This window comes from Tursiops truncatus, chromosome 16 (genome assembly GCF_011762595.2).
Source record: "Tursiops truncatus isolate mTurTru1 chromosome 16, mTurTru1.mat.Y, whole genome shotgun sequence".
Taxonomy (NCBI): Eukaryota; Metazoa; Chordata; class Mammalia; order Artiodactyla; family Delphinidae; genus Tursiops; species Tursiops truncatus.
The window spans coordinates 63605289-63627335 of NC_047049.1; the positions used below are offsets into that span (position 1 = coordinate 63605289).

The following is a 22047-nucleotide window of genomic DNA, read 5'->3' on the forward strand; positions in this document are numbered from 1 at the left end:
CTAAAAGTGCTCAGTTTTAGGAATTCCATCTGTGTGAAAGCAATAGAAATGTGGTATAGAGACGTTTAGAAATAGAAGCCCAGCAGTGGGCTCTGAGGTCCCGCGGATGTGTCGCTTGCTTCAACAGTGTTTGGACTGAACCGACCCGGTGACGCCCCTTGCTCCAGGCCCCAACCACCCTCTAAACTTTTTTCCAGTTGCAACCTTCAGAATCAGCCCTCAGCTATCCTCGGCCACCGGGATTGGCCAACACCATTTTTTGAGCTTAACTCTTTATTATTGATCAACCATGAGCGCCCATATTCTTCAGAATTATTCCGCGGAGGTAGAGGCTGTCGTCAACCGCCTGGTCAACATGCATCTGCGTGCCTCCTACACCTACCTCTCTCTGGGCTTCTATTTCCACCTCCACCATGTGGCTCTGGAGGGCGTGGGACACCTTTTACAGGAATTGGCTGAGGAGAAGCGCGAGGTGTCAAGCCTCTCTTGGAAATACAAAACTAGTGCGGCTGCCGCAAGCCCTTCCAGGATGTGTAGAAGCCATCTCAAGATGAATGGGGTAAAACCCAGGACGCAATGGAAGCCACCATACTCATGGTCTGCCCGCGCAGACTTCCACCTCTGTGACTTCCTGGAGAGCCGCCTCCTAGATGGGCAAGTGAAACTCATCAAGAAGATGGCAGCCACCTGACCAGCCTCTGCAGGGTGGCTGGTCCCCAGGCGGGGCTAGGCGAGTATCTCTTCCAAAGACTCACCCTCAAGCACCACTAGGAGCCTCTGAAGCCCAGCGGCCTTTGAGGAGTCCCTCTGGTGTCAGGGCTTCTCTCTGAAGCCCCTCTCTGCAACCACTAGACAGCTTTTTAAACACCCTGCAGCCCTCTCCCAAGCCTTCGACCAAATGGAAACAATAAAGCTTTTGGGGGGGGAGGGGAAGAAGCCCACGTGAAGGTCGTTTACCAGATAATACTTAAAGTGAAATGATTAGCTATGTGGCCTCAGGCAAGTCCTTTACTTCTACTTCTCAGAACCCATTTCCTGCCTTGTAAAATGAGGAGATGTGAAACAAAAGCAGGAAAATTGGGACTCAAAAGCAGACTGCTCTGGATTTGATTCTTCTGGTTTAAATTCAAGGAATTAGGGAGTCTTTGCATCAAGGCAAGGACAGTACACTGGCAGACATCCATGGTGACATCTTCCATGGTGTGAAGTGTGTGGTTAAGAAGGTGGCTCTGGAGACAGCAATTACCATCAGGGTAACCTTAGGTAAGTTCATTAATCTCCCTGTGCCTCAGTTTCCTCATCAGTAAAATGGGATAGTAACTACCTTTATTAAAGGACACAAATATTAACTATTAATAGTAACGATTGGGAAAGAAAATCAGAGGGTGAATAAAAAGATTTTTTTCCAACAGCATCCCATTCTCTAAAATGGTACTCCAGCATCACCCAGGTGCTCATTACAAATTATTGGACCCCACCCCAAACCTACTCAATCAGAAACTATGAGGGGCAAGGCCCAAGAATCTGTTTTGGAATCTTTCTGGAATCTCTAGGGGATTCTTATGCATGCTAAAGTTTGAGCAGCACCGTTCTAGAATCTTCCTCCCCAAAGTGTGGTCCAAACCCCAGAATCATCAGCATCTCCTGGGAATTTGTTAGACATTCAGAATCTTGGGCCTCACTCTGGATGTGCTAAATTGTAATCTGTGTTTTCACAAGATCCCCAGGTATTTCTATATACCTTAAATCTTGAGAAGCACTGCCCTAGAACTGCATCTTTAATTTAGTAGCCTCTAGCCATGTGTGGCTATTAAAATTAAAACTAAATTAATTAAAATGAAATAACATTAGAAATTCAGTTCTTCAGTCACACTAGCCGTATTTCAAGAGCTCAAGAGTCACATGTGGCTAGTGGTTACAGTATTGGACACTGCAGATTACAGAACATTTCTACCATCTCAGCAGGTTCTATTGGACAGTACAGCTCTAGAATAATTATTACTATAATTATTTTTTTGTGACCACAGAGCATCTAGATGAAGCAGATTACGTGGGACAACGTTGATAGACTCTAATGTTTAAATGAGCCAAGCAGGCGAAGTAAATGAATGAAGTAGACCAGTTATAAGAGAATCAAAAGCACGAGGGCAATGGTAAGTGGCCAGTGATACTCCATATCCATGCTGGGACGACAACTGGGAGTGCTGGTGACTGTGGTAATCTGAGAAAAGCATGTTTAGATACAGCCAATGTTACCATGGAGGAGGCTAAGCCCAGCCTAGGATAGATTGTTCTATTTTTGTTTAAGAAGCTAGACATCTGGATTTTTATGTGATTCTTAAATTTTGATTACTAAGTCAAAATTTAAAAAATGCTGTGCTAGCCAAGGAAACACTCAGGAAAGCCTCGTTTGGCCTTGATGTTGTGACCTTGAAATCAAGCTGTCTAGTTCTGCCTTGCAAGGTCAGTTCTTTGCCTTGTGTATGTCCTCCTTTCTTGCCTCTGTTTCTTCTTTCTTCTCTTCTTTTGATCTTTTCTTTGCTTTCCCTTCCCTTTTTTCTTTTCTCTCTCCTCCTTTAATTTTTTTTTCATTCAGTAAGCATTTATTGAATGCTGTCTTTGTGCCAGGCATGGTGCTAGAGACTCAGGATACAAAGATGAATCAACATTGCCAGTCCACTCAAAGAGCCCACAGTTTCGTGGGAGACTCAGCTATGAGCATAGATAATGAGAGTGCAATTTGAGGAGTGTTGTAGTAGAGGTATGTCCAAAGCCTTATGGAGTGGTAAATAATGGAGTAAGCCAACTTTGAGGGGGAGGGATCAGAGAGGTCTTCACACACGTGGGATATCTGAGCTGAGTGTTGAAGGATGTGCAGGAGTTTTCCAGGTTGAAGGGCTGGGATAGAAGTGGGAGAGGGTATTTTTAGTGGAAGAAACAGCTTGGAGGCTTGACAGTACTTTGTGTGTTTAGCAAGAAAATTTCTGGGTGGCTGATGTGTAAAGTATTATATATAAAGTGATTTACTAGACCTCCTTGTTCTTAAAAGTTTGTCTGCTAGCCACTCTCTGCCACTATTTGAGCCACTTCCTCCTACCCCCCGGGCTCCTTTCACCCCAGCCTTGTACCCCTGAATCTACAACCTGCTTCTAGAACCTCACCCTCCACCTTTCCCCTCCCCTGCTGTCTTTCTACTCCCTTCTCCCTCCTGCCAACATCTTTCTCCATCCACTTAAAATTCAGAGTGCCCTTTACATATTCAAAACCATCTGGTGCTCAACCAACCAGAGGGAGAATAAAGATGCTGAGATTGTTAATCCATTTAAATGTCAATGACTCTGAGGTTTTTATTTGGATCCTGATTAAACAAAGTGTTAGAAACCTAAGACATTTTTTTTGAAGTATAGTTGATTTACGATGTTGAGTTAATTTCTGCTGTATAGAAAATTGACTCAATTATAAACATATATATATATGTTCTTTTTTATATTCTTTTCCATTATGGCTTATCTCAGGATATTGAATATAGTTCTCTGTGCTGTACAGTAGGACCTTGTTGCTTATCCAACCTGAGACAATTTATGAGATGATTGGAAATTTGAACACTAACTGGATATTAATGATTGACATTTTTAGGTGTAATAATGGTATTGTGGTCATGTTAAAATGAAAGTCTTAATCTTTAGAGATGCATCGGATATTTATAGATGAATTGATATGAAGTCTGGGATTTGCTTCAAAATTACATAGGAGTGAGGGGAATTGAGGTACAGATGAAACAAGATTGTCTATGAATTGGTTATTGTTGAACCTGGGTGATAGGTACATAAGGGTTCATTATATTAGACTCTCTAATTCTCTGTATGCTTGCATATATATAATATTCAAAATACTCCATGCTATTTGTTGAATTGTGTCTTTCAAAAAGATATGCTGAAGTCCTAACTCCTGGTACCTCTGAATGTGACCTTATTTGGAAATAGGGTCTTTTCAAATGTAATCAAGTTAAGATGAGGTTATTAGGGTGGGCCCTAATCCAGTATGACTGGTGTTTTTATAAGAAGGGGGAAATTTAAACAGTCAACTAATATTTGACAAGGGAACCAAGAATACTCAACAGGGAAAGGATAGTCTTATCTATTGAAATAAATCGTGTTGGGAAAACTAGCTAACCACATGCAGAATACAGTTGGACCTGTATTTTATACTGCTTAAACGATTAATTTAAAATGGATTAAAGACTAAAACATAAGACCTGAAACCATAAAACTCCTAGGAGAAAACATAGGTGGTAAGCTCCTTGACATTGGTCTTGGCAACAATTTTTTGAATATGACACCAAAAGAACAAGCAACAAAAGCAAATATTAGTAAGTGGGACAACAACAAACTTAAAAACTTATGCACAGCAAAAGAAACAATCAACAAGATTAAAAGGCAACCTATGGAGTGGGTGAAAAATATTTGTAAATAATATACCTGATAAGGGGTTAATATCCAAAATATATAAAAAATTCATACAACTCAACAGCAGAAAACCAAATAATTCCATTAAAAAATGGTCAGATGACCAGAATAGACATTTTTCCAAAGAAGACATAAAGATGGCCAACCGGTACATGAAAAGATGCTCAGCATCCCTAATCATCAGGGAAATGCAAATCAAAACCACAACGAGATACCACCTTACACCTCTTAGAATGAGTATCATCAAAAAACAAACAAAACCCCGAGATAACAAGTGTTGGTGAAGATGCAGAGAAAAGGGAACGCTTGTGCACTGTAAATGGAATGCAAATTTGTGCAGCCACTATGGAAAACAGTATGGGGTTCCTCAAAAAATTAAAAATAGAACTGCTATATAATCTAGCAAGCTCACTTCTGGGTATATATCCAAAGGAAACGAAAACAGGATCTTGAAGAGATATCTGCACTCCCATGTTCATTACCTATTTATTCATAATAGCCAAGATGTGGAAACAATCTAAGTGTCTGTCAACAGATGAATGGATAAAGTAGATGTGGTATATATACACAGTGGAATACTATTCAGCCACGAGAAAGAAGGAACTCCTGTCATTTGTGTCAACATGGATGCATCTTGAGGGCATTATGCTAAGCGAAATAAATCAGCGGAAGACAAATGCTGTATGGTATCACTTTTACATGGAACCCCCAAAAGCCAAAAATCATAGAACAGAGAATAGAACAGTGGTTTACCAGGATAGGGGAAATAGGGAAATGTTGGTCAAAGGGTACAAACTTCCAGCTATACGACAAATAAGTTCTGAGGACCCAAGGTATAGCGTGGTGATTATAGTTAATAATACTGTATTATATACTTGAAAGTATACAAAAGTAGATCTCAAATGTTCTCACCACAGAAAAGAAATGGCAAGTATGTGAGGCAATGGAGGTATCAATGTTAGCTAATGGTGTGGTGGTAATCATTTTGCAGCATATAAGTGTATCAAATCAACATGTTGTACACCTTAAACTTTCATAGTGTTATATGTCAGTTGTATATCACTGAAGGTGGAATAAAACAGGAAAGGGGGAGTTTGGACAGAGACACACAGGGGAAGTTCCATGTGACTGGCGGAGGCAGAGACTAGAGTGGTTAGATGCCAAGAAACCCAAGGATTGATGGCTACCGCCAGACTAGTAAGAGGCGAGGAAGGATTCTCCTCTTGAGTCTTCACAGGGAGCATGATCCTAACAAGACCTTGATTTCTGGCCTCCGGAACTGTGGGGCAATAAATGTTTGTTGGTCAAGTTACCCAGTTTGTGGTTCTTTGTTTTAGCAGCCCTAGGAAACTAATGTACTCCATAATAAAAAGTTAAAATAGTAACTACATAACTTAAACTCTTCTTTTCTTCTTTGCTTCCTCTTCTGCCACATCATAATCTAAACATCTTCAGATAGGTCCATCTTGGACATGATATTCTGTTACTTTGAATAAGGACAATGACAGAGAACGGAAAATCTAAATAAGAGGGAGAGGTTGAGGTAGAAGTAAGGAAGGTGGGATTAGAAGAAAACTAGACAAATGCATAAACCACCGCACAAAACTACACAGCCCCACAAGACCCCTAGAATTTCCTGAATAAGCCAAGGTCCTCTGGGCCTCTGTTAGTTCCTTCCTGGGGTCACAGACTTGGCTTTTGATCTTGGATCTGCCGTTTTCTAACTCAGAGACATTGGGCAAGCCATTCAATACAAAAGATTTATTTTCTCCTCAGTAAAGTGAGGGGGTTGGGTTACACCAGGAAGCCTTCCTTGCTTGCCCTACGTTGGCTCAGGTGCTCCTACATCATCTGAACCAATCTGTGCCTACTGTAGCGTGCATCACCTGCTTGTTATTGGTTACTGTCTATCGCTACTACAAGATTGTGAACTTCTTGAAACAGGACCTGTCTTGTTCACCACTGGATCCCCTCACTGAGTCCCTGACCTCATGCACAGTAGACCAACAAAAGTAGCTTGGTACAACGACACTGTATTTGTGATAATCTTATACAAATCTATGATAAAAATTCTCTTTCAGAGAGCTAGAGAAAAAGCCATTTGTTTGCATGTAACCTTTAACTCTTTACTCTGAGTTCTGCTAGGGACTGATCTTCTATTTGGCAGTCAGTCTCTGAGAGCCTCCCTCCCCACCGGGGCTTCCAACTCACTGAGCTCTGACATTGCTTGTGCATTTGGTACAATGCCCAAAACTGTGCTGAGGACAACTAAAGTGCTTGCCCAGGGTAGATTTTTTTTTTTTTAATTTTTGGTTATGCTGGGTGTTGCTACATGCAGGATTTCTCTAGTTGCGGCGAGCAGGGGCTACTCTTCGTTGCAGTGCGCGGGCTTCTCATTGCGGTGGCTTCTTTTGTTGCGGAGCACGGGCTCTAGGCGCGCAGGCTCAGTAGTTGTGGTACACGGGCTTAGTTGCTCCGTGGCATGTTGGATCTTCCCGGACCAGGGATCGAACCCGCGTCCCCTGCATTGGCAGGCAGATTCTTAACCACTGCGCCACCAGGGTAGATATCTTTTGGGTTGAAGTTTTGTGCTTTTCAATGATGAGAGTTAAGCCTTACAACTAGTTTCAGAGAGGAAACAAGAAAGTGACACAATACTGTAGGTGTTTAACAAGGGCTTGGAAAGAAGGACGTTTGTTTGCTTAAGGGAAGACATCAGAACTGCAGATATGCACGTATTGTTGAAGCCCTGAAGAAAAATGAGTCAGGGAGAGCACTTCAAACACAGGCAGGTTGGTTTCTGCAATGAGTATCAAATGAGATCTTTCTTTAGGAGTGGTTTCATTTCAGGATAAAGGGGAATTTCACAGTGCACAGTTACTGTGTGAAAAATGTGTAATCTGGTTTCTAGCAATTTTGGCAGAGTGGTAGATACGTCAAGACTTTGGCATTTTGGTGAACTAGTTTTACAAAAAGTGTGGCTATTTCTTTATAAGGTGATTTCTAAGATCTTTTCTATTCTAAATTTCTGTGCGTCTCTGAGTAGAATTTTTTTCTATTCTATTTTCAAAATTATCCAAAGTAAGTTCTATCTAAGCTAAAAATTGATGGAAGGTATGACAAGAAAGTGTTAAGACTTTTCTTCCATCAATATATTCACATGGTTCCCTTAAAAAAAGTTCTTAAAATCTGCAAGCTTGTGTCACCATTCCTCAGATGGCCACAAGATGGCAGCCTTGGGCTAGTAGTAGGAGAAGGGTTCCCCCCCCCACCCCCCAAAAAAAGCACTTGTTAGTTGCTGTGATGTTGCAAAAAGAATCCAGATCTGGTTGTTTCTTTGCCTCTGCACCTCTACAGTGTGGTCGGCTGGTATCCTTGTCCACCACAGACATTTCATGAATAAAACCTAGAAGAAATCTTAAGCAATCCAGCAATTCTGAAAGTTGCTCAGGCCAGTATGCTGATGTCAATGCTGTGTGGAAGAGAAATACTTTGTTCACAAAGGGAGTGTGTGTGTGTGTGTGTGTGTGTGTGTGTGTGTGCGTGCGTGTGCGCACGCCAAGGACCACTGGTTATCTGAAACTTTGTGGTCATAGGTAGGATTGATGCAGAAGCTTAGAGATACATTTTAGCATGTTAGGAAATAGGGTGTAGGGAGGAGTAATACTGAAAATATAATTAAATATCACCAAATGATGTTAATAATGAATTAAGTGTCACTATGTGGTAACCTTCAACAGGATAGGGACAGGTTGTTTTGTTGACCACTGAATCCCTTGAATATAAAAAAGTTGCCACACTTTGACTACCTTCTCCACCCAATTCTGGTCTTATTTGAACTGTTTCCTCCACAATGACACTTTTGGAGAATGGACCCGGAAGGACCTCTTACTGGACTACATTCCCCCTCCTCCCCATTTCCAGACTCTTTTCTGCCTCTATCTTGACTATTTTCAGTACAGATACACTTCCTATCCCAAGGATCTGTACCAGTGTTTTATTTACGGAGTGTGTTAGACACCCCTGCATCTCAATCATTTAAAAAAGTGTAGATTCCTGGGCTCACCTCATATTTATTGAATCTGAATCTCCAACATTGAGGTGCAGGGATTGTGTTTTTACTGATCTCTCATAGGTGATTCTTCTAATGTTTGAGAATCTCTGACATAAAAAGAACCCCTCACTGCCCTGGATTTTGGTGGGTCAAGGAAGATACTTCCTCAAATAGCCTGTAAAGTAAGGAAAGAAAGAAGATGATGATGATTGATTATGATGATGGTCTATACCATAAGAGACCCACATGTATCTCAGAATCAGTCAGTCAAGGCCAGCTATCCCCCAATATCTCCCAGGAGAGATGCTGGATCATCATATTGCCAATAAAACCAGAAAGTAACATGATTAATTACTGCAGTCATTCAGGCTGAATTTAGTTTTGCAAAAAAAGTTCTTTTAAACGGTGGAACACAGGGCAAGGAGGATACTAGGGCAGGGATGGATAAATCTTATAATCTAATAGAGTTACCCCAAAGGTAGATGTTAAGACGATAACCCTTAGCTTGAAATTCATTAGCCTCTATCCTTTGAAATTGCTGTCTTTTCACAATGACGCTCGACTGTTTTCAGTAGGGATTCCCCTAAGGGTCAATTTCAGCAGCAGTTTTAGGGACCAGTAGCTGATTCACTAGAAAGCCAGAAATTGGGCAGCAAGTACAACTAGTAAACAAATGTATGGTAAAACATAGAAACTGTAATAGTAATCAAAGAAAAACAGATCAAATAAAAATGAGGAGTGTGCTTACCTGTTAAATTAGCAAAATAAAAGTTGCAAGTGAAAATATTCAATGTATATAAGGGTTTTGTGATTCCAGCTCTCTTATGCATTATTGGTGGCAGTATACATTGGCACAGCTCTTTAGCAATGCAGTTTAGGAATATGTATTTAGAGACACAAAAATGTTCATATTCTTTGCCTCAATATTCTCATTCTTGGAGATGTAGATCCTAAAGAAATAACATAAAACATGGAAAAAAGCTTATATCTCAGAGATGTACATCACATCATTACTTAACATTATTGTTTAGCAAAAACAAAAAAGAAAGCAGCCTCAGTGTGCAACAATTGCTTCGTGAAATTTGATGTAGTTACTGTTTAGTTTGTTAGAGAGACATTAAAAATCATGATTATGAAGACAAGAGCAAAAACCTTATGAAATAATTTTAATGAAAAATATGAAATATACTATATATGATTGTTAAAAAAAGAGGCAACAGGCCACAAATTGAGTCACCTGTGCTAAGCCTACATCATCAAACTGAAACTTAATACCTAACCTAGTTGCAGATTCAATCTCCCCCCAGAATGTAGTTTTAACTAGTCAGTTCGGAATTCTCTGGTCAGGAAGAATGAGGTAATCTGCCACATAACCCTTTTCCATCCCCCAAAGGAAGATGAGGTCATCTACTCTCTTCTCATCCCTTCCCCCTTTGCCTATAAAAACCTTCCATTTTGTACAGCTCCTCAGAGCTCCTTTCTACTTGCTAGATGAGGTGCTGCCCAATTCATGAATTGTGCAATAAAGCCAATTAAATCTTTAAAATCTACTCAGTTGAATTTTGTTTTTTAATACTGTATTATTTCCTATGTATCTGTCTGTGTTTGAAATAGTGATTTAATTTTAAATGCAACTATGTATTAAACTATATACACATAGAACAGGAAAGAAATAGATAAAGTGATAAAGTTGGTGTGTTAAGGTGCTCAGTTATGAATAATTATTTTTATTTTCTGTTTTCCAAGTTTTATGTAAGGCAGGGTCCTGGCTATCTCCATTTCTCCCTTCAGACCCACTCTCTGTCCTGTTTTCAGCTGCAGAGACTGATCAGTGGCGTTTGGCCAATGGGGAGGCGCAGTCAGAGAGTAGAGGGAGGGAGAAGAGTGAGCAGGTCCAGCCCTCTCCCTGCAGGATCACCGTGCACGACTCCTCTGGAGCAGCCCTCTCCCCAAAACGCTCTTCTGGGTTCCGGTGGCCACTCCGCCTCCTTATAAAAGGCACAACGTGAGAACTGTGAGTTTCAGTTTTACTTGGGGACTTACTGAGGACTACAGCCTGGGGGACAACCTCTCAGATAGCTCTGAGGAACTGCTCTGAAGAGGTAAGGGGAGAGGCCAGTATATATGTGATTTTGGCTAAGGAGTAGGGACAACTCAGCACACATCTCAGTAGAAGGTTGCTGCTAGTCATGGGGAACAGATATCTCAGTTAATTATTTTTGTGCTTTTCTAAGTATGGGAAGATGCAAGAATCCGGGTTCATAAAATTTTTTCCTGAAATATAACTATCTAAGGGCCTGTTTTGCCTGTTTTCCCAAAGCACAGAGTGCCTCATCCTGTCCTGAGTCCTGAATTCCTTTCAGGGTGTCCTTGTAGGCCAGTGACTGCAGTGGCTACTGACTTAATCCTTGTAGAATGGGATGGCAAGGGACATTCTTTATTTGCACCACTTTGCTGTCCCTTGTGGGTTTTCTATACCCTCTCCATACCTTTGAAAATAGTCTTTTTTATTAAACCCATATAGAATTGCCATAAATTGAGTGTGCCTTCTGTTTCTTGCTGAGATACTTACCGATACTTATATACTTTTATTTTCTGTATTTCTGAGACTTTGACATCTAAGGGCCTTACTAACCCTGGAGAGACTGTCCCTCCCAGGCTAGCCAATTCCTGGAGACAGTAAGCATCTCACCTGCAGGCATGTCTCTCACCTGCAGATCATGCAAATGAACCAACCCTCAGCCCACACCCCTACCACCTCAGGGCCACTATTCCCAGGTCTTCATCACTCGAGGGCCAGATACCAGGCAACTAGGAACAACCCTTATACACCCAGGAGCCTGCTGAAATCATTCAAACTAGCCAATCCTAAACCTATTTACCCTGCCTCACCAGCTCCTTCTCACAGAAATCAAAGTAGAGACTAGCCCACATTTCCCCCATGCTTCCTCTACTCTGGACAGACCCAGAGCTTCCCAGCATTGCCCCACCCCCATCCCCAATGGCTTGGTATGACTCCTCCCTTTGGTAACTGTTGCCAACTAAAAATCGTCACTTGCCATCTGCCTTTCCAAGGATTAGGTCATAAGCCACTGCAGTTGCTGAGCTTCAACATACCCTGAAAGGAGTTCAGGAATGAGGCACTCTGTGCTCTGGGAAAAACTGGCAGAACAGGCATTCAGATAGTTAGATATTTTCAGATTTTATGAGCCCAATTTCCTGCATCTTCTCATATCTAGAAAAGCACTAAAATCATTAATGGAGACATTTGCTCCTCATAACTAGCAGCAACCTTCTGCTTAGATGTGTGCTTGACTACACGTATCTCCCTTCACTAAACTCATATATAATATTGATCTTCCCCTTGCCCTCTTTGGAGCCGTACCTCAGAGCTCTCTGAGAGGCTGTCTCCCAGGCCAGAGTCCTCATTTGGCCCCCAATAAAACAATTCACAACTCTCACCTTGTGCATTTCTTTTCAGTCAACACTGCAAATAACAAATTATCTTTTCAGTGGTAATCTCTGGATCTGTTGTCCTCACCATACCTGAATAATTAAACCTACATTTTAGAACAGATATAAGCATTTTGATACTTTCATCATTTTTTTCAAATATAATACCCACCGGAACCTGTGACATTGCAGAAGAGTCATAACTGGGAAATGTTATAGCTATGTGGTGGGCTTTAGCAGAAAAGATGTGTTAAAAAAAAGAGGCCCCTTGGGCTTCCCTGATGGCGCAGTGGTTGAGAGTCCGCCTGCCGATGCAGGGGACATGGGTTCGTGCCCCGGTCCGGGAAGATCCCACGTGCCGCGGAGCGGCTGGGCCCATGAGCCATGGCCGCTGAGCCTGCGTGTCCGGAGCCTGTGCTCCGCAACGGGAGAGGCCACAACAGTGAGAGGCCCGTGTACCGCAAAAAAAAAAAAAAAAAAAAAAAAAAAGGCTCCAAATGAAGTCATTTGTCCCTGAAACAGCAAGACTTAATTGCAGTTTCAACTCCTCCCAGAAATGTGTCCTTTTGAACAGTCAATCTGAAATTTCCTCATCAGCCCTACTGAGGTAACCTGTGTGACAAAGACTCCTACCGTTCCCTTCCCCCCAAAGAAGTCAGCCTGGACTGAAACAATCTTTTCTTTTGCTATTACCTTTTTGTCCCACCCCATTCTGCCTGTAAAAACCTTCCATTTTTGTACAACGTCTCAGAGCCTTTCTATTTACTAGATGGGATGCTGCCTGATTCAAGAATTGTTGAAGAAAGCCACTTAGATCTTCAAATTTACACAGTTGAATTTTTTCTTTTTTTTTTTTTTTTTTGGCGGTCCGCGGGCCTCTCACTGCTGCGGCCCCTCCCGTTGCGGAGCACAGGCTTCAGACGCGCAGGCTCAGTGGCCATGGCTCACGGGCCCAGCTGCTCTTCGGCACGTGGGATCTTCGCGGACCGGGGCATGAGCCCGTGTCCCCTGCACTGGCAGGCGGACCCTCAACCACTGCGCCACCAGGGAAGCCCGAATTTTGGTTTTTGACAGATGAAAACCTCTCCTTATTTCCTCAGTAGCCAAATATTCCCCTCAATGAGAATGCTATAGTAATAGTAACAGATAATAAAAAAGAGCAACTAAAAAATTGAAATATGAAGATATAGCCTAGTCAGTGGCAGGTTGGGTGTTTTATAGAGACAATCTTGAGAAAAATGGTTAGAGGTTTATTTTTTTAACGAAGCTTAAAAAGCACTGGGGATAAAAACAAAGAATAATTTAGAAAGATGTACTACTCGAAGGTGGTGCTGATGTATTAATACATGTTAGAAACGAGTGGCCGGGAAGCATCAATCTGCCTGAGCTGTGGTCATTTTTCAAGCCTGGATGAACGAGAAGCAAAATCAAATTGTCACAAGTAGATTTGAACGATATACTGGCAAATTTTCATGGCCAAAGCAAGACCAGGAAAAGCAATAGATAAGAGTGTCTCTGAACCTCTTTGCCATCATTTAAGAAATAAATTTGTTTCTACAGTGAATCCACCCTCAAGTCAGTCTTGCAAAGTAGTTGGGACTGTGCCATGATATTAATGTAGGTACTGAAAAAAATTCCTCAAGTCATCCATCTTACCCCTGAAAGTTTCTACAAGTAGAAACAGGAGCTGAGAGTGGGTCTGGTGGACCTCTCATCACTCCCTTGCCTTACAAATAACCATGGTCATTCTGCAGGGAAGGTTCAGACCTGCATTCTTTGTAACTCCAGACTTTGTTGTCCTTTTTATGAGCCAGAGGCAGTGAGCACTGTCCCCAGAGAGCACTGAGTTAGCAGAGACTGTGGTCACAGAAATTACTCTTGGAGCATCTTGAATTGTTAATAAAAATTCCAGGAAGCCCAGTAATTACTGGGGACAATATGGAGCTAAGCAGAGGAGAGGGGAGACAGAAGGGGGAAGGGAAGGGAAAATTTCCAAGAATTGACTCATTTGAGATGTCAGAAGATAAATGAGTACTTTTACTTCTAGCCCTTCCTTTCCCCTGGAAATGGAATAGATTAGCAGAGTGGAGGCTTCCCCTTTCTTTCTAGGGTATTTGCGTAGACTATACCTTTTTTTTTAAATTTATTTTTCAGCTTTATTGAGGTTAGACTATGTTTTTAGAACTGTTTGATTTCTTGAAGCCAGTTCCTGTTACTTGCACAAAGGGCTGATCGCTTTCTCTCAATTGTACATGAAAATGGATAACTGGGATTAAGATCCCTCCTTTAGAAAATGTCATATATACAAGATTTTCTTCGAAGCACTTTTTTCTTTTTTTCTTTGGTAAAATCAAAAGATTGGAAACAACTTTAATGGTCATCAATAAGGATTTGGCACAGATGTAAAAAACAAACTTATGGTTACCAGAGGGGAAAGGGCAGGGGAGAGGGATAAACTGGGAGACTGGGATTGACATGTAACACTACTATATAAAAAATAGAAAACGAAAAAGGACCTACTGTATAGCACAGGGAACTCTACTCAATACTCTATAATGACCTATATAGAAAAAGAATCTAAAGAAGAGTGGATATATGTATATGTATAACTGATTCACTTTGCTGTGAAGGTTCTGGGTCATTCTGATGTATTGAGAGGAAATGATCTTAGAAAGCATTCACTCCCACTTTTGTCTCATGCATATATTACTGATGTCCTTTCTTGATATCTTTATGTTAATGGAAATTGTAAGATATCATAGATACGTATAAACTGGAAAGAACGAGTAAAATGTTAACCAGCCTCTTAACAATGTCCCAAATAATTGTATCTTAACAATTATAACTTGGAAAAACTTTTTTTTTATTATACTGGGAAGAGTCCTGTAGAACAGGGATTGGTGAACTACAGCCTGTGGGCCAAATCCAGCCTTCTGCCTGCTTGTGTAAATAAAGTTTTGTTGGAACTTGGCCACACTCATTTGTTTATGGCTTCTTTCATGTTACAAAGGCAAAGTTGAGTAGTTGCAACAGAAACCACATGACCTGCAAAGCCTGAAATATCTACTAGCTGACCTTTCATAGAAAATGTTTGCTGATCTCTGTAGTAGAGGTGTGTACCAAAAAGTGTGGCATTTCTGTGCTCCAACATCCTAATACATGTTATTTTAAAACACTGACAGTCTTTCTCCACTGATGTATGTATCTTAACATCTGGAAGATAAATACTTTTTGGATGGACACTGTGTATACTTATCTTATGTGGTGTCAGGTGAAATATGTCTAAAAGTCCCTTGCTGGACAAATACTCTGAGAATCTTGTCTCAAATGAATATGTTTGGGAGGGAAACATATCCCCCAAAAGTGTTTGGGAATAAATGTGATATGAAAGAACAAAGGGCTCTGAGATCCCTGGAATGGGACCTGGGATTGATGAACTGACCAGGCGGGGGCTGTGCCGTACCTCAGTACCTCAGTGAGAATCTTACCAATCCCTGACCTCAGGCAGCAGAAAGCTTCAAGAGCATGAAGCCCATGGGCCATGTTCTCTGTCACTGGAGTCTTCGGAATGGCCTAGAGATACCAATGGAGACCTGGCCTTGCTCACTCATGCCTCCCCTGGCAGCCCAGTACCAGGCAAAGCAACTAAGGTAAATCTAAGTCCATCCCATCCACTCTTTTAGGCCTCAGAATCCAGTCCATGAAAGAGTGTCCCCAGACCTAGGACTAATGAGTAGAAGTGGGAGAGAGTGGGAAGGAAAAAGAAATAACTAATTTCCTGTGACATCCAGTTTACTAGCTTGGGTGAGCTTGTCTGATTACCTTCATGTAGGTTGGGAAGAAAAGTAGTCATTAGAACAAGAGCTGAAAGTTCTAAGTTTTCTCCATCAGTGCTTCAGACAGAAAAAAGTCATCTGTTTTGTCTGAAAATTCCAGTGTCAGAGGTTCTGTCACTCTAACCCCTGCAGGAGCTAAGACTTAGGTATCGTCGTTAGTTGTTTGCATTCTAGCATTTAGAGAGAGCCTAAGACCATGTTCTTGGGGACATGGGCACACTGGGGAGCAGTTCCTCCAAAGGTGGGCATGGGGGGCTTGTGAAGACATAACAGCCGATATGAAGGATTACTTATGAAAGAAGTTTTATCTTAAAACAAGTGTGACATGAGAGGTGATGTTGATTTAGACTGGGTGGTGGTGGTAGATTTGGAACAAAGTGGATTCTGAGAATATTTAGGGGTAAACTCAGTGGCACTTGGGTTGGATAGGAAATGAGGTGAGGAATAGCAAGTATCAGGATGATTCCAAGTGGGTGTGTCCTGCTCTGTGGCAGGAGATGCTACAAACTGGAAGAACATGGAGAAGGACTTGGATTTGGAAGGGAGGGATGGTTATGAGTTCAGTATTTGCCTTCAGATCAACTGATTACAATTTACAAAAAATTCCCTTCGGTCCATCTACACTGAAAACCTTTTTGAACCCTGATTGGGAAGTTGCAGGATTAATCCTGTATTAATAGAAGTGGGTAGAGAAATATTTGGTGGGGCAGGAGACTTTGGTATCACATTTATAACCTCCTCTGCCTTCTAAGGGTAGCTCTTTGATTGCTGGGCACACTGATGCCAATGCACAGGGACACAGCTGGATTACTCTGTATTCTAAAAGAATGAAAAAGCTGGGGTCTTGAGGGAAAATCCTCAAGGTCATGCACCATGTGCAGCTGGGTTGGAAAAGGCAGGCTCCAGGGGATGCACAGGAGAGCGAAGGGGCTGGGGGACTTGGATGAAGAGAAATGTTGAGGTTGTGTCCTCTGAGGAGTGCACTGCAGAACCTCTTCCATATCTCCTCTCTAAAGTCTTTGGTGGATGTTCCTTTGCTCCCCATGGAGAGAGCTGACATTCAGGTTACACGGCGGCCAGGGTGAAAGTGAACCACTCTCAGGGAGATGGGCATGGGGGGTGACCAGAGAGATGGAGGTCTGTATGCACTTACCTCCTGGTTCAATCTGCCCTTTCAGTGCTAGAAGACAAGGAAACAGAAGACAAATAAAAAGAACGCAAGGAAAAAATAAGGAAAGGGAAGGCAATGGAAAGGGAAGGAGAAGAGGATATTGTATATTGAATTAACTCATGCTAAGGGCAAAGGTTAGTGACTTTCAAAAGGAGGATAGCAAGTTGGCTTCCTCCCTCGCCCAGTTTTTGGGGGTATTCTAGGGATTGAGTGTGGATTTGTGTGCAGATTCAGGTATTTATTCATTCCTTCGTTAAAGATTTATTGAGTACTTTTTCTGTGTGAGGCAGGGGTACAAAGATAAGAGACATGGTCCCTTTTTATGTTTGCAGGAAATTTACTATTTAGCGGGAAGAGAGGCAAACAGGCAGAAATAGATCAATGTGAGCCTTGCTATAATAAGTAGCAAGAATAAAAGAATAAAAATGGGGCTTCTGGGTCAACCCTGGAAATTGCAGGAATGCTTTACTCAGAAGGTGGAAGAAAGAACATGAATTTTCCCAGCAGGTGATAGTGGGGTGAAGAGGGAAGCTATATCTGATATTTGGAAGAAAATAAATTGACTGGAGCTGATTTAAGCAGAATACTTACTGGAAGGATATTAAATAGTTCACAGAATTGCCAGGAGGGCTAAAGCCACTTTTGGAAAATGGGACAGGAGTAAGTTAGGCTAGGCAAAGCCCAAGATCAAGGCAGAATGACGCCACAGAGCAAGTTGGGTATAAACACTACTGTCGCCGCTGCTGAACAACTGTAAACCCCAATTGCAGCCCTGGTGCTGCTGCCCTTAGCAATCCCTGCAGCTGCTACTATGGCCTCTGCTCACCACCAGGTTGGATCCTTACCCTCCCTGCTTCTTTGCATTAATCTCTCTGATTGAAAGTTGCGGGTGGGCACATCTGATTGGTTGGGCCTAGGTCACATGCTGCCTCCCTAGTGGCAAGGGAGTCTGGGAAGCTAATAAGTGGCTTTTTTCAGCTTCTGTGATGGAGATGGGGGAAGGGGGAGCAAAGATGAATTAGAGTCTTACATGTAGATTCGAAAAGAGAGCCAGTCCTCTAACTAGGAAGGGAATTCAAATGATAGGCAGTCCTCTTCTCCAAAGGAAGGGAGAAAGTGTTAAGGCAAAAGAAGGATTACGTATAGGTAATTGTATGTGAACATGTAACAAGGTTCAAAGGCATGAGCCATCATACAGTGCTGGGAGGCCTTCTAATAAAAGGAGATGGGAGAGAAGAAAGGGAAGGCTGGGAAGGTTGACAGGGGACTTGTTTTGAAGGCCTTTTGACTTTCCTGTTAGAAGAGTGTGGAAGATACATTTGGTTGCCCACTCAGTACCCATCCATCTTTTTTCCTTAACAGTGGAATTCTAATTTTAACTTAGGTAGCAATACACTCAGCTAAAAACACTTATTTCACTAGAATTCCTTGTAGCTAGTGGTAGCCATGTTACACAGTGCATGTAAATGACATATAAACTGAGGGGTATTGTCTCTCCCCTTTCTAGCTGATACTGATGTGAGGTCTGGAGATTTGGCAACCATCTTAGGACAATGAGACAACAAGCAGGGGATGAGGCCTATGCATTAAAAATGGCAAGCAGAAAGCTGGAAAGAGCCCTGTTCCCTGTTCCATCTGAGAATTGCCTATTCCCAGATTTCTTGAGACAAACCCCTTATGTATTTAAGTCACTAGAGTTAGATTTTTCTGTTAATTACTGCTGAATGTGATCCTGACTGAAAGAGGGAAGGAAATCAGCTAGGAAACTAATACAGTCATTTATAAGTGGCTTGAATGGGGGCAGAAGAGGAGGGGATTGGGCAGAGAGGAGGGACTGAAGATGTGAATGTGGTGAATGTGTATGCTCAGTCAAGTCTCAAATGGGATGGGGGCTGTGTGGATGGAATCTACTTCAGGTACCACAGAAAGCTATCCATAGCCTTAAGGTGTTAGGGAGCTCCATAAGAACACCTGGAAAGCATGGAGTGGGAGGGAGATTGTGAAAGTGGGCGAAGGGAGCAGAAAGGGGATGTGCAGGGTCTCAGACTAACCTCATGATTTCCTTTTATTACTAAAAAAAATACTGGATCAATATACACATTTTAGAAAACTCAGTTAAGCAAGAAACTATCTGTTAAGAAAATTAAAACCCCCAAATCCCACCACCCAGAGATAATAATTACTGCTAACATTTTGGTTCTTTCTGTCCAGCCCCCATTCACTCTCTCTTTTTTTCTGCCATTGTTGCCACATAAACGGTTATATAACTGAATTGTTTAACAAAAATGTGATCATAATATATACTGTTTTCCAACCTGTTCGACTTTTTGCATTTAGCAATGTATTGGGAAAGTCTTCCCATGTCATTAATATCATTTTAGTGGCTACATGCAGTGTTCCATCATGTGGATCTACCTATCATACTTTAGAAGTTGAACTTTTAAAAGTTTTTATTATCTCCCATTTCACACCACTTTTGGATGTGGTGGGGGAACCGTTGAAGGTGATTCTGGGATGGAAGGAGAGGTCGCATTAGCCTTGCCATCAGTTTTAATGAGATGATATCTTGTTCTGGCTGTGATAGCCTGAAAATTCCCGGCAATATTTATCTTCATTTTATTTTTATTTTGTGAACAAGGAACAAGATTCTAAAACCGTTAGTTACTATTTAGTATAAAGGGAATAAAGGCTATTCCCACTAGTGTAAACAGCGTATGTTTACAGCACTGACATTTACTGGCTTTTCTTTGAGACATTTAACTTCTCTGCAGTCGGGCCATTTAGCGGGCAGATAGGGGAAATACAGCCGGAAGAGTACGGATTATCGTATGACAGCATCTGTTGGAAGTGGGTAAAAAAGCTTCTTCCTTTTCCGCAGCGAGCAGGGTTCGAACCTGCGCGGGGAGACCCCATTGGATTTCAAGTCCAACGCCTTAACCACTCGGCCATCGCTGCCACGGAGAAGACGTGAAGGCGGAAATCCTTTAGTGTTAAAACAACTGGGCACATGCGCACCAGCCTCACGAGTGGGCGGGGCTTACAACTTCCGCGAGCTCTGCTGTGTGAGAGGTGGCTGAGGCTGACTGGCCAAATTGCGGGAATTACCCCGTGAACGCGAGGAAATAATAGAAACTCCCTTAAGTAGTTTAAGTAAACGCCTTTAAAGGCGAGTCTTAGAAGCCCTTCCCTGCGCTCGGAAAATCGAAAGTCGCAACCCTGCTTGGCTTCTGGTCTCTGACCTGGTTTTTGCTCTCCCGCTTCCTCACTACGTCACCGAGAAAACTGTGAAACAAAGATTCGTCTCGCTCAGTGCTCCGGGCCCGCGCCCTGGAAAGTTTCTGCGTCGCCGGCTGCGTTTGCCGCGTAGGTCGCGTCGAGCTCTCCTCTGAGAGGGAGGTGTGAGTGAAGGCGTGAGGAGTCGACCGCTGCCTGTGGGCTCGCTTCTCGCAGGCTCCTGCTCATTCAGTCATCTTTCATTCTTCTCCCCACAATGACTCCCTCGTTGCTGAGCCCTACTGGAAGAAATCGTGTCCCGAGTGTTTCCCAAGCTTTCTCAAGTGATGGGGAGACTTGCAGGTGGTTTGAGAACAAAGTTCTGTGCATTAGGTCTGCATTTTACCTTTAAATGCCATTAATTTCCTCCCTTGTTAAGTGTAGCTACTGTGCTAAGTGCTTTATTTACGTTATTTCGTTAAAGTTCTCAGAACCGGGTAGGTCTGTACTATGGTCGCTCACCTCAGGGAATGAGGCGGGGAACGAGGCACGAGAATTGGCGCTGGTGATAACCAGGGCGCACGCGCAGCTCCGTAGCACGTGGCGCCCCGAGAGCAGCAAGTTGTTTGTTGATGGAAGATTTCCAGAAAACAGTAGGGGCCTTTTACTATTTTAAGTATTTGTAACTGTTCAGGGGAACTTCATCTTTCTCATAATGTTACATTTCATATTAAGGCAGGAAGGCAAATCCTTGCACTTGGGAAGGCCAGATGTTAAGTGACCTCGCTTGATATTTGGGTGAATTTTCCTGAGACTTTTAAGTACCGTTTCTCTTAACTAAATAAAGGTGCTAAGTGTCTAGATCCATTTAATTGTGGAAGGAGAGCAAAATACCTGGGAATTGTAAGAATAAGTTTTATCTAATTTGAGATTTTGCTTTTAGAAATTTTCTCTTTTTGTTTTTAATTTGGGAGAGCTACACGGGTGGTCTCCATTTCTCTATGAATATTATATGGGAGCAATGTTATTCCTGACATTCCCAGGCATAAATTTTATCTATATGAACATTACTTGCACTTTTCCAATAGGATACTATCCAAGAAGAAGTAAAGTTTTGTCTTTTTTCTTTTTATCTCGTAGAGTCTATGTGTGCTGCGATAACCTATAATTTAATCTTACTATTTTATTAGTTGTATCTTGAAGTCTTTTAAAAATTCCTATCTTCTGTGCAGTTGAAGGATAATATTTAACGGAAAGTTCTATTACTCTTCCTTAACTTCCCCTTCCTCTTTTAAGAATTTTCTTCACTTGCCTAAAAGCTTGACAGTAATGGGAATTGATAATGGTTAAAATAGTTCAATCAGAAATTCTACTGAGGTTTTTTTTTTTTTTTTTTTTTGGTGAGGGGAAAGGAAGACAGCAAAGGAAAAGAATATATTACAAAGTTAATGTGTATTTGTTAAGAACAATTGTGATTAATTTTTCTTTGCAGCATTTCAAAAGTGAAATGCCTAGATTTAACATTTAACTTTCAACTTATTTGAGTTATTGTAGGCTTTTTAAAAAATCAAATTGCCTTTTTTTTTTTTTTGCGGTACGCAGGCCTCTCACTGTTGTGGCCTCTCCCGTTGCGGAGCACAGGCTCTGGACGCGCAGGCTCAGCGGCCGTGGCTCACGGGCCCAGCCACTCCGCGGCATGTGGGATCTTCCCGGACTGGGGCACAAACCCGTGTCCCCTGCATCGGCAGGCAGACTCTCAACCACTGTGCCACCAGGGAAGCCCTCCCCTAGAATTTTAATAAATCAGAATTTTAATGCTGGAAGAAACATTAAAGCTACTCCAATCCTTTTATT

The 22047-nt window shown here is 42.0% G+C and overlaps 1 protein-coding gene, 1 non-coding gene and 1 pseudogene across 2 annotated transcripts in view; 2 read left to right on the forward strand and 1 right to left on the reverse strand.

Annotated features, from left to right (window-relative positions):
- Positions 1 to 289: 289 nt before the first annotated feature.
- On the forward strand, positions 290 to 771 carry LOC117308472 (ferritin light chain pseudogene; annotated as a pseudogene).
- A 19082-nt stretch (positions 772 to 19853) lies between these two features.
- TRNAS-UGA (transfer RNA serine (anticodon UGA)) lies at positions 19854 to 19935 on the reverse strand. The gene has a single exon. It is a non-coding gene; the product is annotated as a tRNA-Ser (tRNA).
- A 167-nt stretch (positions 19936 to 20102) lies between these two features.
- The window catches only part of CTNNA3 (catenin alpha 3), a 486398-nt gene continuing 484453 nt past the window's right edge, over positions 20103 to 22047 (forward strand). Inside the window, exon 1 of the mRNA XM_073793552.1 lies at positions 20103 to 20586. The gene's annotated coding sequence lies outside the window, so the exon portion shown is untranslated. The remainder of the gene's footprint in view (positions 20587 to 22047) is intronic.